At 47.4% G+C, this 16,376-nt stretch overlaps 1 protein-coding gene across 13 annotated transcripts in view; it reads left to right on the top strand.

Moving 5' to 3' along the window:
• Positions 1 to 3,807: 3,807 nt before the first annotated feature.
• Positions 3,808 to 16,376, top strand: part of RALGPS1 (Ral GEF with PH domain and SH3 binding motif 1) — a 306,693-nt gene continuing 294,124 nt past the window's right edge. For 11 of the 13 annotated variants that reach the window (XR_002732590.1, XM_023217126.2, XM_023217119.2 and 8 more), the window contains exon 1: positions 3,811 to 4,040. The gene's annotated coding sequence lies outside the window, so the exon portion shown is untranslated. Of the gene's footprint in view, positions 4,041 to 16,376 lie in introns of all 13 variants that reach the window. The other 2 variants (XM_023217125.1, XM_023217122.1) reach the window with 1 other exon arrangement.

The raw sequence follows: 16,376 nt of genomic DNA, 5'->3' as shown, positions 1-16,376 counted from the left end.
ATCATGCCACTGCACTCCAGCCTGGGCAACACAGTGAGACTGTTTTTTAAAAAAAAAAAAAAAAAAAGAGCAAGAGTATAATTCAATGGCTTTTAGTATATTCAGAGTTTTACAACCATCACCACAATTAATTTTATAACACTTTCATCCTCTTCCAAAGAAACTCCTAATTTGTTGCCCCTAAATCCTCCTCTCCTTCAGCCTTAGACAGCCACTTTGTCTACCCTCTATCTCTATATATTTGCTTATGCACATTTCATATAAAAGGGATCGTATAATATGTGGTCTAGCTTCTTTCGCTTAGCATATTTTCAAGGTTCATCCATGTCATAGCATGTATCAGTACTTCATTTCCTTTTACATTCCATTGTATAGCCCAACCATATTTTATTTATCTATTCATCACTTGATAGATATTTGGTTTATTTACATTTTTTGATATTGTGAATAATGCTGGCATGAACATCTGTGTACAAGTTTTTGTGGGGACATATTTTTTCCATTTCTTCTTGGGTGATATGTAGGAGTGGAATATTGAGTCAGATATGCTAACTTTATGTTTTCTAAAGTGGTTGTACCAATTTATATTTCTACTAGCAGTGTATAAGGGTTCCATTCTCTCTCTCTTTTTTTTATTTGAGACGGAGTTTCACTATTGTCCCCCAGGCTGGAGTGCAATGGCGCAATCTCAGCTCACTGCAAACTCCACCTCCCAGGTTCAAGCGATTTTCTTGCCTCAGCCTCCCGAGTTGCTGGGATTACAGCCACCTGCCACCACACCCAGCTAATTTTTTTTTGTATTTTTAGTAGAGACGGGGTTTCACCATGTTGACCAGGCTGGTCTTGAACTCCTGACCTCAAGTGATCCACCCACACTGGCCTCCCAAAGTGCTGTGATTACAGGCGTGAGCCACCATGCCCAGCCAAGGGTTCTATTCTCTTCACCTTCTCACCAACACTTGTTATTGTCTATCTTATTTGTCATGGCCATCCTAATGGGTGTGAAGTGGTATCTCCTTGTGGTTTTGATTTGCATTTCCCTAATGGCTAATGATATTGAGCACTTTTTCAAGTGCTTATTGACTACTGTGTATCTTCTTTGGAGAAATTACTATTCAGATCCTTCTCTCTCTCTTTCTCAGACTGTGCTTGGCTTTATTGCTTTAAGAAACCTATTGTTTCTTGCTTATCACCATCTAAGATTTTCTGTCGTCTTTAACATTGAACTCCCTTCTTCCCTGCTTCATTTTACTCCCATAGCACTTTTCTCTATCTAGCCTACTACTGTAAATATTGATTTTTAATAGCTGTCTTACCCCACTAGAATGTCAACTCCACAAGGACAAGAATTTTTGTCTCTTTTATTCACTGCTGTTTTCTCAGCATTTATAGTAGCACTTGGCACATAGCAGAGAACCATTCGATATTTGTAGAATGAATACATCCTTCTAGAAGCATCAAGAATCAAGATTAAATGACCTTTTCTCATCTTCAAATTGAGTTTACAATAACTTCTTATATATCACAAAAGAATCTATGTTCATTGAAGAAAACTTAGAAAGTATGCATAAGCATAATAAAAGTATAGATGCCATTTAGCAAGCATATATTGCACACACTTCTGTGCTTGCCCAAAGTCACACAGGTAAATATAATAGTAGCCAATGTTTATTGAGGTCCTGTTAGGTGCCAGGCCCTCTTCCATGTTATCATCTCATTAATTCCTGCCAACAGCCTGTCTAAAGAGATTGCTACTTTTATCATTCTCATCTTTCAATAAAGAAACCGAGGCAGGTCGGGCGCGGTGGCTCACGCCTGTAATCCCAGCACTTTGGGAGGCCGAGGTAGGCAGATTATCTGAGGTCAGGAGTTCGCGACCAACCTGGCTAACATGGTGAAACCCCATCTCTACCAAAATACAAAAATTAGCTGAGCGTGGTGTGTCTGGCGTCTGTAATCCCAGCTACTCGGGAGGCTGAGGCAGGAGAATTGCTTGAACCTGGGAGGCAGAGGTTGCAGTGAGCCAATATTGTGCCACTGCACTCCAGCCTGGGCAACAGAGCAAGACTCCATCTTAAAAACAAAAAACAAAAAACAACAAAAAACAACCCCCCCCAAAAAAAAAAACAAAAAAAAAAAAAAAACAAAAACAAAAACCGGAGGCACATAGATATGCTAAGTAACTTGCTCATATGCACACAGCTTGCTGGTGGCAGAGCCAGGGCAGAACCATTGCACTACACTGTCTCTTGTTCTCTCTCTCTTTTTTCTTTTTTGAGATGAAGTCCCTCTCTGTCGCCCAGGCGGGAGTGCAGTGGCACCATCTCAGCTCACTACAAGCTCCGCCTCCCAGGTTCACGCCATTCTCCTGCCTCAGCCTCCTGAGTAGCTGGGACTACAGGCGACCGCACCATTCCCGCCTAATTTTTTGTATTTTTAGTAGAGACGGAGTTTCACCATGTTAGCCAGGATGGTATCTCTCTCTTTTTTGAGACAGGGTCTCGCTCTGTCATCAAGCCTGGAGTGCAGTGGCGCCACCACTTGAGGCTCATTGCAGCCTTGACCTCCCAGGCTCAAATGATCTCCCACCTCACTCTCCTGAGTAGCTGGGACTACAGGCTGCGCCACCACGCCTCGCTAATTTTTGTATCGTTATTAGAGACAGAGTCTGGCCATGTTGCCCAGGCTGGTCTCACACTTCTGAACTCAAGCAATCCTCCCGCTTTGGCTTCCCAAATTGTTGCGATTACAGGCATGAGCCACCTCACTAGGCTCTTGTTCTCTTTATGCAAAATAATTAAGCACCTTCTTTGATGATTACCGTTTTCTTAATACAAAACAGCAGAAAATTCTCTTATACAAAATAGCAAAAACGTCACCTTAAGGCACAGGTGGTTTAACTTCTACTGACTCTATTTTCTTTTTTGTTTCTTTTTTCCTTTCATAAGCTTTGGGAAGCATAGTAACCAATCTTTCCATATTCATTCATATTACTGCAAAATTACTTTGAAGATTGTCAAAATGATGTTCTATTTGTTCAATAATCTTTCGGAGTAGGGCAGGTCATAGTACCTTCTCTCTGTGGGAGGCAGAAAAGAGTTTTGCTGTGGTGCTAGATTTCCAGGGCTTCACAGACCTGGCTTCAATTGTCTTTGCAATTTATTATCCCTGCGAACTTTAGCCAAATGACTTAACCTCTGTGCTCACCTCACCGTGCCTGGCACAGAGTAAAGGATGTGGGAGCAGGGAGACAGGATCCGGGCTCATTCCCCAGCTTTGCGCCTGTGTGGTCTTGGGCAAGTCCCTTCACCTCGGTGGGCCTAACTTTGCCTAGCTGTAAGATGTATGAGACCCCAGGATCTCCGAGGTTTCTTCTGGCTCTGACGTTCTGGGCTCTGTGCCTACCTCCCAGCTGTGAAGAATGGGCACTAAGGCGATGTCTCACTCAAAAAACCATTTTTGTTGAAAACGATAAATCCCAGGTAGGGATTTAGGGGGGATAGTGGGTGAGGCCTGGACGGCCGTGTGGGGAATGAGATGCGCGGCTATTTCTAGGCAGGAGATGGGCGTGGCGGGCGGCGGGCAGGGTGTGCTGGCGGCGGGCAGAGTGTGCTGGCAGCGCAGCATCCCTGCAGGCGGAGAGGGCGTCTGCAGATGAGCGCGGAGGCCGAGGCCCGGGAGGACCGCGGGTACAGCGGCTGCGCACTGGCACGACCAGCCGGCCGATTTGCGTGTCTCCACCCCTGCAACGAGCTGGTTGGGGGGCTGTTCTGGCGCCTCGCGCCGATTGGATGAGCGGCCCGCCGCTCAGGCCCTGGAGCGGACGGTTCCTACTGCGGCTGGGCACCGGCTCCGCTCCCGCGTCTGCCCGCGCTCCAGCTGCGCCCGGCCCGGCCCCGGCCCGGCTCGGCGCGGCCCCAGCCTCCAAGCGAAGGCGCCGCTGCCGCTGGGCCGCTCCCAGGGCCATGAGGAAGCGGCGGCAGCCACTGCGGCCCGCGTCAAGGTGACCGGCCGGGACTGCGGCGGCGGGGAGAGCGGCGGTGAGAGGCGCGGCCGGCGGGGCGGGGCGGGGCGGGCCCTGAGGCCGGGCCTGAGGGAGCTGCAGGTGCGGGGGGCGGGACCCCGAGGGCCGCCGGAGCCGGGGAGGGGCCTCGGTTCGGGAGGCGGGGCCAGGCCGTGCCTGCTGGTGCCCGGCGCCGGGGCCTGGCCGGGATCCGGGGGTTCTGGGGTCCGGGGCCGGGGGCGCGCTGGTCCCCGGGAGCGTGAAGGACGGCGGGGGAGAGGCGCGGGCGCGGGGGGCGGGGCCGGGGAGGCAGTTGGGCGGGGCGCCGCGGCTGCAGGTGCGGGGGGCGGGGCCGGCGGGGCTGCCGTGGGCGGGGCTGCGGGGTGCGGCCAGCGCGCCGGACCTGGGGAAAGCACAGGTGCGGGGGGCGGGGTCCGGGGACCTGCAGCGGCGGGGGGCGGGGCCCGGGTGACTGCGGTGCGGAAGCAGGCCCCAGGTGAGGAGCGGGCTAGGGTGGGTGGTCGCCCGAGAAGGAAAGGCCGCCCTCTCCGCTGTCCAGGGGGGCTTGGGTGGGAGCCGGGGCTTTGGGCTCCCTGCGGATTCTGGGGGCATCCGGAAATGCCGCTAGAAGGACCGTCCGGGCCTGCCTGTGCCACTGCTGACTCGGGCTTGGAGCTCAGCTGTCCTGGTTACCGGCCGGCTGCCTCCCCTATGCTACGCCGCGCCCTAAGTGGGGCGCGCGGTTTTTCGCACCTCACGGGCTTTCCTGTTGCTGTTGAAGGGGCATGCCAGGATGCGGGGGGCGGGGGGTTGGCTGTCATTGAATGATAGGCTGTTGAAAAATGTGTGTGCTTGAAGAGTAGTGTGAGGCTTGGAGGGGTCCTGGCTTGCTGGCTACTGGTACCAGAAGCTGCTGTAGATCTCAGCAGTGCGTCTCAGAAAGACTGAAATGGCAGCCTGGTAAGAGGGGAGAGCAGGAATGAGAATTCAGAAGCTTTTGACTATGCTACCTGGGAGAGTTTTTCACCTGTTTCCTCCGTTGCAAAATGAGCATGTTAGTACCTGCCTGTGCGTCTCCCAGGGGCCTGGTGAGGACAGGATGAAACAGTGCCTACTGAGCAAATCGCTGGATAAAGTTAAGAGTTTCCCTTTTCTTATGCCGATGGGCAGGTTGGATTCAGGGACTGGAGAGTCTAAAGAAGAGAGGGTTTGTTTCTAGTTAAGAGGTGAGACTAGACCACTTTCTATTCGCAGTTTGGGATGAGGTTTTTTTTTGGGAGTTCCCAAAAGACTCAGCTGTGTCTTGGATCGTGACTGCTTCTCCCTGCGAGGCCTCTGACGGAGCTGCTGCAACGCAGGGAGCAGTGGCAAGTGGAAGCAGAAGAATATTTGTTTGCTGACCTTTAGACCCCAACCCCGGTGAGGACTCTGAGCTGGAGCATAAAGCTCAGGCCTGAGGCTATGGAAGTCCCTCTACCCCGATTTTACCACATTCCAAGAGGGGCGGGCGCAGTGGCTCACGCTTGTAATCCCAGCACTTTGGGAGGCCAAGGAGGGTGGATCATTTGAGGTCAGGAGTGTGAGAGCAGCCTGGCCAACATGGTGAAACCCCGTCTCTAAGAAAAATACAAAAATTAGTCGGGCATGGTGCCGGGCACCTGTAATCTCAGCTACTCAGGAGGCTGAGGCAGGAGAATTGCTTGAACCTGGGAGGTGGAGGTTGCAGTGAGCCGAGATCGTGTCACTGTACTCCACCCTGGGCGATGGAGTGAGACTCCTCCGTCTCAACCACACAGAAATCCCAAAAAAAAAGACCCCTGAAAGAAGGCAATGCCTGACTCCACTGTGTACCCACACAGAGTACACAGTAAGAAGGAAGCGAGATGACAGGGCTCTTTCTGAATTTCAGAAGAGTGTTATATACCCATATATGTGAGCCCAGTGCCTCTGCTTGCTGGTAGTTGACCAGTCCAAACTGTAATGCCTCCTACCTTCATTGCGTGGACAGAAGCGAAGGTAGGTGGATACTTCGCTACTAACCTGCATTTTTTTTTCCTCCACTACAGAAGCTATGGGACTTTTGGGGGCCAGAAACCATGGTGCTGGACTCCCTCATTACCACTAGTTGGTGCAGTGGTGACCCAGTAGCATTGAGGGGATTAGGCCCTTACTGGTGCCTGTGCTTGTGTGGCAGGTCCCAGAGGATGTAGAAGCAGCATGTGAAAGTTCTCCCACTGTGCCTTGGCAGAAACGGTGTTAATGGCTCTCAGAGACTGCTGCTATCTGAGTGACCGTCATGCTTTTTGGGTTAGAAGGAAAGCTCAAACTTGGTGGCAAAGAAGAGTTAGAACATGTATTGGATAGTGAGGGGATTAGCAACATTCAGGGTCGAGAGAAAGACTTCATTAATGAAAAATACTGCATCTGAGGTTCTCTGATATGGCCCACCTCTTGAAATGGATTTTCCTTTTCAGTATGGAGGGTAAGAGCTGTGACTTGGAAGTCAGTCAGGTCTGTTTGAAACCACAGGCTGCCACCTCCTGCTGAGTGAACCAGCACTACTTCCTTAGCTTCACAGAGCTTTGGTTTCTTTATTTGTAAAGCAAGGATAACCATGCCCACCTTGTGAGGTTGTTATGAAGAATAAATGAGACAGGAGGGGAGAAGGCACCTGATCCACCTGGTTAGGGTCCTGTGCTGTCTCTCACTGCCTGCCCATCATTCAACACAAGCCACTCAGAACAGCATGTACATGCAAGGAGAGCAGGACAGGGAATTCTGAGGCCTCTATTTCTTATATAACCTTGAACAAATCCCTTCCTGTCTCCAGACCTTGGGTTTCTTAGCTGAGTGAGGAGGGTGTTAGACTATGTGATCACCAGGAGTTCTTCTAGATCTGGCCTTCTGGTTAGCATGCCATCATATTTTCTTCAAAGGCAGGAGGGAGGAAGCTAATGACCTGTTGTTTAGTTCTTCTTTTAAAAACGTCTGAATAGTACCTTGCCTGGCACACAGTAGGTGCTCACTGATTGCTTGTTGAAAGAACAGATGAAGGACTTTAACTGGAAAAAAGGTGTGGCAAGTTGTCCCTGCTGCTTTTATGCATATGGTATCTGTACCTTTAACATACACTTTATTTATTGCACAAAAATATTGTAACATTAGTAAAATTAGTGAACTTCAACATAAAAGACAAAAGTTGTTGCATGATTCCATTTCATCACACATTAAGTTCATTCAATTTTTGTTCGTAAACATACGTAATTCTTCATGGTTGCAATCGTATGTAAGCATTTGGGAAAGGCCCAGTAATAAATGGTTTCTTTGAATATAGTTTAAAAAAAATTTTTTTTTTTTTTTTTTTTTTAAGAGACAGGGTCTCCCTCTGTTACCCAGATTGGAGTGCAATGGCACAGTCATGGCTCACTGCAGCCTTGACCTCCCAGGCTCAAATGATCCTCCCACCGTAGCCTCCCAAGTACTGTGCCACAACACCTGGCTAATTTTTAATTTTTTGTAGAGATGGGAGTCTCACTATGTTGCCCAGGCTGGTCTTGAACTCCTGGGATCAAGTGATCCTCCCATCGGCCTCCCAAAGTGCTGAGATTACAGGCGTGAGCCACCACGTCTAACAAATATAGTTTTTATTTTATATTTTGAGCAAGTAAAAAAATCACACGTGGATTTTTTTTTTTTTTTTTTTTTGAGACAGAGCCTTGCTTTGTCACCCAAGCAGGCTGGAGTGCAGTGGTGTGATCTCGGCTCACAGCAAGCTCCGCCTTCCAGGTTCACGCCATTCTCCTGCCTCAGCCTCCTGAGTAGCTGGGACTACAGGCGCCTGCCACTACTCCCGGCTAATTTTTTGTATTTTTTGGTAGAGGTGGGGTTTCACTGTATTAGCCAGGATGGTCTCGATCTCCTGACCTTGTGATCCGCCCGCCTCGGCCTACTAGAGTGCTGAGATTACAGGCATGAGGCCCCGTGCCCGGCTAATTTTGTATTTTTAGTAGAGACCGGGTTTCTGCATGTTAGTCAGGCTGGTCTCGAATTCTGGACCTCAGGTGATCTGCCTGCCTTGGCCTCCCAAAGTGCTGGGATTACAGGTGTGAGGCACCGCGCCGGGCCCACATGGATTTTTTTTAAGGCAAGTAGGGGAATAAATTGTAAAGTAAGTGTCTGTCTTGCCTCATGTTGACAGTTCCTAGTCCTTTTGCCTAGAGGCAGCCACTATTACCAGTTTCTTGTTTATTATATATCCTTTCTCTTATGCAAAGAATAGCATTCTGTACATACTTATTGTTGTATAGTATTTACTTTGGACTTTGTTCTAACAGTGGAAAATGTGTCAGTTAGTATGTACAGTTCCTTCTTAATAAATGGTTTTTTTTTTGTTGTTGTTGTTGTTTGTTTGTTTGTTTGTTTGTTTTTGTTGAGACGGAGTCTCACTCTGTCGCCCAGGCTGGAGTGCAGTGGCCGGATCTCAGCTCACTGCAAGCTCCGCCTCCCGGGTTTACGCCATTCTCCTGCCTCAGCCTCCCGAGTAGCTGGGACTAAAGGCGCCCACCACCTCGCCCGGCTAGTTTTTTGTATTTTTTAGTAGAGACGGGGTTTCACCATGTTAGCCAGGATGGTCTCGATCTCCTGACCTCGTGATCCGCCTGTCTCGTCCTCCCAAAGTGCTGGGATTACAGGCTTCAGCCACAGTGCCCGGCCAATAAATGTTTTTGACTGATACAAGCACAATTTTGTACCTCTACCCCCCACTCCCCAATGATGTTTACTCAGTATTGGTTAGCAGTCATTGTTTAGAAGCCTAACAAGAGACATCCTTTGTCCTAGGAAAAGAAGTGGCCTTAGTCCCAGTGAACATTAGATTAAAGGGCAATCCATGTATCTGGATGCAAGGCAGAGTACGGAAAGAGAAAGGAAAAGGGATTTGTTCACTGGTAATTGAGAACTGATTTTCCATGCAGGCCTTGATTCAAAGTCCAGCTGTGTCACTTACTGGCTGTGTGACTTGGAACAATTTACCTGATCTCTCTGCATCTCAGTTTCCGTATCTGTAAAATAGATAATGATAATAGGATCTGTCTTTGGGGGTTTTTGTGCAGAGGAAGTGAGATCATGCAATGCAAAGTACATACTGCAATAGCAGGTCATAGTAGGTGCTTAAGAAGGATGAGCTGCTATGTTATTAATAATCTGAAATAGATTCTATTCTTTGTGAGCAGATATTTACTGGACAGTTAAAGGTGAGCCGTGGAGAATACCTAAAGTCCTTGCCTTTGAGGTGCTCACATGCTGTATGTGGAGATCGGCACACAAGCCATTGATTACCATGCAGTATCGTGGGCCAGGTGGTGGGAGGTGAGCATTGTGTGAGGTCACAGAGGCAGGGAACAGTGACTTCTCCCTGGGGTGATTTGGGAATGCCTCCTCAGCTCAAATTTTCCCTCCTTTGTGAAACCTACTTAATTTTTCCAGGCACCCTCCTATTTGTACTACCTTGACTTTCCTTCTGTGTGTACTTGGATCACAGCACACGTCATGTTATCGCATATGTGACTTTTTGCCTGTGTCTCTACTCTGCACAAGGAAAGTCTCCCGCTTTCTTTGCTGCTGGGTCCCCAGAGCTTGGCACAGGATAGGCTCTTGTTGAACAGTGTGATGGACCTATGCTCAGACAAATCATACTACTAAATGGTGGAAGATTCTTATTTATACGTCACCAGGTCTCTGGCGAAACCCATTCCTTGGACTATACTTCTTCACTCCCCAAATATTTGAGTGCTGACTCTGAGACAGGCATGTGCTGTGCTATATGCTAGCTGTAGGCTTTGGGTATGGCTGATGATACTTGACCTAAAAAGTCTTAGGGATGGGAAGAAAGAAATATTTGTTGCAGATGCTGAAAGTCAAGATGAGGAAGCAGAAAAATGGACAAGTCTGGAATGAGCTGCTCATGCTTGCTGAAACTCTCCTTTCCACAGAAGTATGACTGCTCTCCCTTGCCTTGGGCTGGGGTTGTGGAGGAGCAGGCCAAAGGAACTGAGTAGGTGGCTCACAGATTTTAACTCGGGGGAAGAGTTGGTTGGATTGGCTTCTGTGAGGAGTGTTTCTGGGCCTCCTTTCCTGGCGGAGAGTACACTTGACTTTCTTCAGGTGGGCATTCATTAACCTGCCTTGCTGGGCTCTTGCTTTGGGCTAAACCTTGTGCTGGATGCTGGACACATGCAGATGAAGCTTTGTCCCTGCCCTTTGGGATCTCACAGTCAGTGGAGAAGTCACCCACAAACAGAAGGTGACTGAAGGCGATTGGCCATAACAGAGAACCGCTCGTGAAGTGGCCAGTTTCAGGCTCGGAGCCAGGCAGACCTGGGTTCAAATCCTGCCTCTGTCAGAGACAACCTGTGTGACCATGGGTAGGTGTCTTCCCAGCTCTGAGTCTTGGTTTACTGATTTGGTGAAGTGGGGATAGCAGTATTACCTAACTTAGGACTGTTGAAGTTTTCAGTGAAATAATGCAGTGCAGTGTTTAGCACAGTGCCTGCCAGGAAGCTAATGCTTACATAGTGCTCACTATTGTAATTATACATGGTACTGTCGGAGAACCAAGAAGCGCCTCTTGAGCTGTTTCCTCAGGGTCCTAGTGATAGTGTCGTGGTCATGGCGAAAGTTAGGTATTGAATGTGAAGGTCGTCTGAGAAATCAACTCTGAAGTCATCAAGTGCTCAAGGAGTCCTCAGGATCTTCCTCACCAGCCCTACAGGTGATACTATGGCTCCAGGTCTATAGGCTTGTCTATAAGCTTGTCCTCCCCACTTCCTACATGAGCTCTTCTGAAAGGTACATTTCACCCATCATCATTGTGAACACCTTTTCTTTGTCCAAGTACCTGCACTGATCAATTCTGTGACTTTTCCCCAAGGAGAGGCATGAGTTGTACTTCTCTCGCCTGTGCTTGCTGATGAACGCAGAGACCTGAAGACCCAGAACAGCAAATCATTCCTTGGTTTTTCTGTAGAGCTTTCAAATCTGTCATGTTTTTCTTTGCAGGAGATTGATCTCCTGAGCATCAGAGAGGCAGATAGGGCAGTGCTTAAAACACAGACTCTGGAGCTGGGACATAAACAGATGTGGGTTTGTGTCCTGACTCCATCACTCACAAGCCTTGTGGCTTTGAGCAAATAACTCTACCTCTGTTTCCTCATCAATACAAGAGGTGAGATAGTACGTGCCTTTGTGTGGTTCATACAGGGTTTCAGGGAGACACTACAGAATAGGGCTTAGCAGAGGGCTTGCACATTGTGAGCACCCAGGAAATGGGAGCTAGAATAGTGTCCTCTTTTCACCCAGGGTTATACGATTTTTAGGATGCTTTTCTCAGGGTACTAATGTATTACCTATGGAAGTTATGTGAGTTACTGCACAAGCAATGTGTTAAAATACACATGTACTTGGTGATGGGGAGGTGGCAAGCGTGTCTAGGGTGGCGGGGAGAACTCCTTCTGCTTTGGGGTTGCAGATGCAAGCCTCAGCTCCCACAAAGACATAGGTGAGGGAGAGGACAGAGCCATTCTGGGTGCCTTTGTCTCAGGCCCATTTAGGAACTGGGGGCTGGCTTCTCAAGTTCTTTCTGTTTAATCATTCTGTTATTCCGTGTAAATGATTGGTCTTAAATATAAACTAATAATGCAACATGGTACTTTCCCTCTTCAGAATTTAAATATATTTTAAGGTTAAGTCGATTTTTGAGTAATCAGAAGAAAATTTAAATGTTTGGCCTTGACAGCCATAGGTTTCTTCTAAAATCATCTGAGATGAAAGGAAGAATAGGGAATATATTTAAGTCCGTATTTATTGGATACAGTAATTATCACCCACTGTTGTATAAGCCTGATAACTAGGGCAAGGGAAGTTTGTGCTTTTGGCATATTTCTGAATAATTAAATATTTATGGAAAACAAGTTAATAGATTCAAGACAATTTGCTGTCTTTCTCTGGCAATAAAGTTCGTTATGTGGAATTACGGAGAGGATTAGTCCTCTGTGCAGCTGTTTATTTTTTCTTTCTAGGCACCATATCTCTAACACTTTCAGTCCACTGGCGTTTATAGATTGCTCTCCTACTGGGCTCCCACAGCTCTGTCACTGTGTGCCCTGCCGTAACATACAGTACAATTGTGCCCACCAGTGACTCCCTCATGGCTTTTCTCTAGACTTTGCAGAGTAAGAGTCCACATTTGTTCTTGCATATTTAGGGCCTACCCCAGGCTGGTGCAAGACAGCCAGAATGGTCTGAGTATGCCATTCCCTTTGCTTAAAAGCCTCCAGTGGCTTCTAATTTCTGTCAGAAAAAAGACCAAATCATTAGCATGGCCTGTGAGGTGTAAGAATATGCTTTCTAGGGTAATTGTTGGATATGTCTGAGGGTCTCCCCTGGTGCAGTGCAGTCCCATCAGGTCATGGGCTGTGGCTGTTTTGCCCACCAGCAGGTCCTCAGTGCCCAGCCTGGCATCCAGCCTGTAGTAGATGCTCCATAAATGTTTATTGGATTAACAAATGGAGTAAAAATAGTGGGCTTCCAGTGACTGATCTGAATCTATAAAATGAGAAGGTTGTTAGATCTGGGGTTCCATCCGTTATACAATATCTCAACACTTTACAACACTTAAAAAGTTCTCTTCACACTTTTTATTCCAGCCTTACGTTGATTCTGCAGGTAGGTAGGGCAGGTTTTGAAGTGCATAGAAGAAAACGGAAGCTTAGAGAGGTTAAACACATTGCCCAAGATGTAGGTATGAGAGAAGCTGAGGGTCCTAATGCCTCAAATGCCTCTTCTCATGCTCCTGGCTGCCTCAAGGTGTGGCTCCTGACACACTCATTGTAGAAGTCACAGGTGAGATAAGGCAACAGGGCTTCACTGGAAAAAGGCGGTTATGATACTTTCCTTGGTTTTAGATGTTTCGGTTTCCTGATGATTGAGTTTGAGGAGTTGAGTTGAATCTGGAATGATGGGTTTAAGGTCTTGTTTCATGCTTATGGGGCAGAAAACACTGAACTTTCCTGTAAACAACTGAAGTATAGTAATTATTGGTACCTGTGATGATTAGTTTGTAACTAAAGTTAAAATTTGTGTTTTTGTTGAGAAGCTTTTTTTTTTTTTTAAAGGAGACACAGTCTTGCTGAGTCACCTCGGCTGGAGTGAAGTGGCTATTCACAGGTGCGATTATAGCACACTACAGCCTTCAACTCATGGCCTCAAGCGATCCTCCTGCCTCAGCCTCCCAAGTAGCTCCCAAGTATCACTACACCTGGTTGACAAGCTTTTTTGATAAGATTAGAAGTTACTTGCTGTTTGATATGTAGCATCCTTTGCTGTTTTCAGAAGATACTTGTTGTTTCAGTTAGTTTATTTCTTTAATGTATCTCTAGCTATATCTGCCATGGGACACTTTGGCAATGAGCATCACTATGGCCTTTGTGCTTATCACATATAGTCATATAGTGTCCATCTGTCCTGATGGTTACCAAGCATTGAGTCCACTCTTTCTACTTTACAGATGAGGGTGGAGGCTTTGCTAGAGTTTCATACTCAGGTGCCCCGATTCCCTACCTGACAAAGCCGGTGAACTCGAACACGTCCATATGCATGTAACAGTTTCTCAACAGCTGCCTACAGTTCATGTACTGCTGCTAATAAACCATGCCTATGGTGAAGCATTTATCTCAGATGAAAGTGTCTGCTTCAGGGGCCTTTGTTGAATCTGCAGCGTGACTGTGTGGGAACAGGACGTAAATTTGACTTAGCACACAGCTCCAATATCTAGTCCAGTGTTGGTGGCTAGTTAAGAAAAGACAGTGTCTGTTGTAGTCTGTTAACACGATCATGATTTCGGGGGGTTCATAAGGACAGAGAGATTCTATAGTCAGTAGTACTTGTGGAACAGAGAAGCAACCTGGTATATAGAAAGATCAATGAATATGAAGTCAGAATGCCAAATGTGTCCATTTGCTTTGAGACTCCCACTTTCCATGTAAACAGGAACATCTTTGGTGTGCATGCATCCCTTTTCAGTAGGGAAGTCCCAGTTTTAATATCTGAGATTGTGTTATGAGGCTTAAGTCAGAACAAAGAGAGCTGGATGATTATCAAGGATTGTACCAATAACAGAAGGTAACCCTATTCCTCATTCTTCCCTGTCCTCCATAACTACTACTTGCCTACCAGCCCATCTGGCCATCTGTCCATCCATCCATCCAGTTCTTGTCCAGGGTCTGCTGAGTGCCAGTGCTATGCCAAGTATGAGGCCACAGTGGTAAAAAAAAAAAAAAAAAAAAAAAAAAAGGCCGAGCATGGTGGCTCATGCCTATAATCCCAGCACTTTGGGAGGCCAAGGTGGGTGGATCACCTGAGGTCAGGAGTTCGAGACTAGCTTGACCAACATGGAGAAACCCCGTCTCTACTAAAAGTACAAAAAATTAGCTGGGCACGGTGGCGCATGCCTGTAATCCCAGCTACTGAGGAGGCTGAGGCAGGAGAATCGCTTGAACCTGGGAGGTGGAGGTTGCGGTGAGCTGAGATCGCGCCATCGCACTCCAGCCTGGGCAGCAAGAGTGAAACTCCATCTCAAAAATAAAAATAAATAAATAAATAAATAAATAAATAAATAAATAAATAAATAAATAAAAAGACAGATCTGGTCCTTGCTGTACTTTAGCGTACAGTCTAGTAGCAAGGTTAAATAACAAAAATAATAACAAGTACATAGAAAAGTAAATACAGGGGCTGGGTGTGGTGGCTCATGCCTGTAATCCCAGCACTTTGGGAGGCCACGACAGGCAGATTGCTCGAGGTCAGGAGTTCAAGACCAGCCTGGCCAACATGGTGAAACCCCCTCTTTACTAAAAATACTAAAGATCAGCCGGGCATGGTGGCACGCACCTTTAATCCCAGCTACTTGCGAGGCCTAGGCAGGAGAATCACCGGAACCTGGAGGCAGAAGTTGCAGTGAGCTGAGATGGCACCACTGCACTCAGGCCCTGGGAGACAGAGTGAGACTCTGTCTCAAAAAAAAATTACAGTGCACAGTAGCTGGGACCTATAGTCCCAGCTACTCAGAAGGCTAAGGCAGGAAGATTGCTTGAGTCTAAGAGTTGAGTCTAGCTTGGGCAATGTAATGAGACCAGCCCGGGCAACATAGACCCTATCTCTTAAAAAAAATAATAATAATTATAGCACTGATGTCTGCAAAAGAGGATTATAAGGTGCTAAGAGACCATACATTGAATAGCTTTCCTGCTAGGGGAGTCAGAGACAGCTTACCGGAGGAAGGGGCCTTTAAACTGACACCTGAAAGTGAATTGAAGCTAGCCAGGTGGGGACGTGATAGTTGCATCTGCCATCATCCTAGCTAAGAAAAGGGCATGGTGGACTCCAGATGTGCTGGGGAGCCAGCATGGCTAAAGCCCTGAGAGCAAGGGAGGGACCGGTGTTCATGTTCTGGTCATGGCCTTGTTTCCTTGGACTGTGCCAGAAATAATGGACAAATTATGTAGTTGCTGACTCATTTTTCATAACTCCTCAGCTGTCACCAAAAGCATCTATTACTGAAGCATTACCTGTGGTTTCCAAGATAGCAGTTGGCCTTATTTTTATTGCTTTAGAGATTGGTTGCTTCCTTTGCTTCTTGAAGGTGTAGAAGAATACTTGGACCTCATTAGTGGTTTTCAGTCATTAAGTAAACATTTACTAAGCATGTAATAGGGCTTGACACTGCAGACCCTGCCCTTAGGAGCACCAAGACTTGACAGACGGAAGTAAATACATAATGATAATACCGTGTCTTGGGAAGTAGAGTAGTGGAAATGGAAGCTCATGGGACTGAGTAAGACTCACAGACTCTTAAAGATTTTCACTTTTCCAGGCGAAGCAGGATACAGGCAGAGGAAACAGATTGTACAAAGGTACAGAAGCAAGAGGGAGTATCATGTGCTTCAGGGGTGGTGGGCAGTGTGGTGTTGCTGGAGCGTGAGGTTTGTGGTGGAGGATGGAGGGAGGAGGAGCTGGTTGGAGAGGTGGTTTGGGGTCAGTTCGCAGAGGGACTTGCAGGCAGTGCCTAGGTGTGTAGGTGTTGTCTTGTGGTCAGTGGAGAATCATTGAAGCTGTAAGAGGAGAGAAGCATTGTCACTTGTAGTCCTGGTGGCAGTGTGGAGGATGATGGTGTGAAAGGGGACTAGAGATTGGGAGCTGAGTGAGGGTTATTATAGGAATTCGGGAGTGGGATGATGGGGTCCTGGCTAGGTGGATGGGGAGGCGAAGGCAGGCTCAGAAGAAACTGATGTAGAGGCCTCTCCTACTTGGTAGATGGGAG

The sequence above is a fragment of the Piliocolobus tephrosceles genome, chromosome 14 (genome assembly GCF_002776525.5).
Source record: "Piliocolobus tephrosceles isolate RC106 chromosome 14, ASM277652v3, whole genome shotgun sequence".
NCBI classification, from domain to species: domain Eukaryota; kingdom Metazoa; phylum Chordata; class Mammalia; order Primates; family Cercopithecidae; genus Piliocolobus; species Piliocolobus tephrosceles.
The sequence above is the reverse complement of the archived record's forward strand: the minus strand, read 5'-3'. Positions and strand labels throughout refer to the sequence as shown.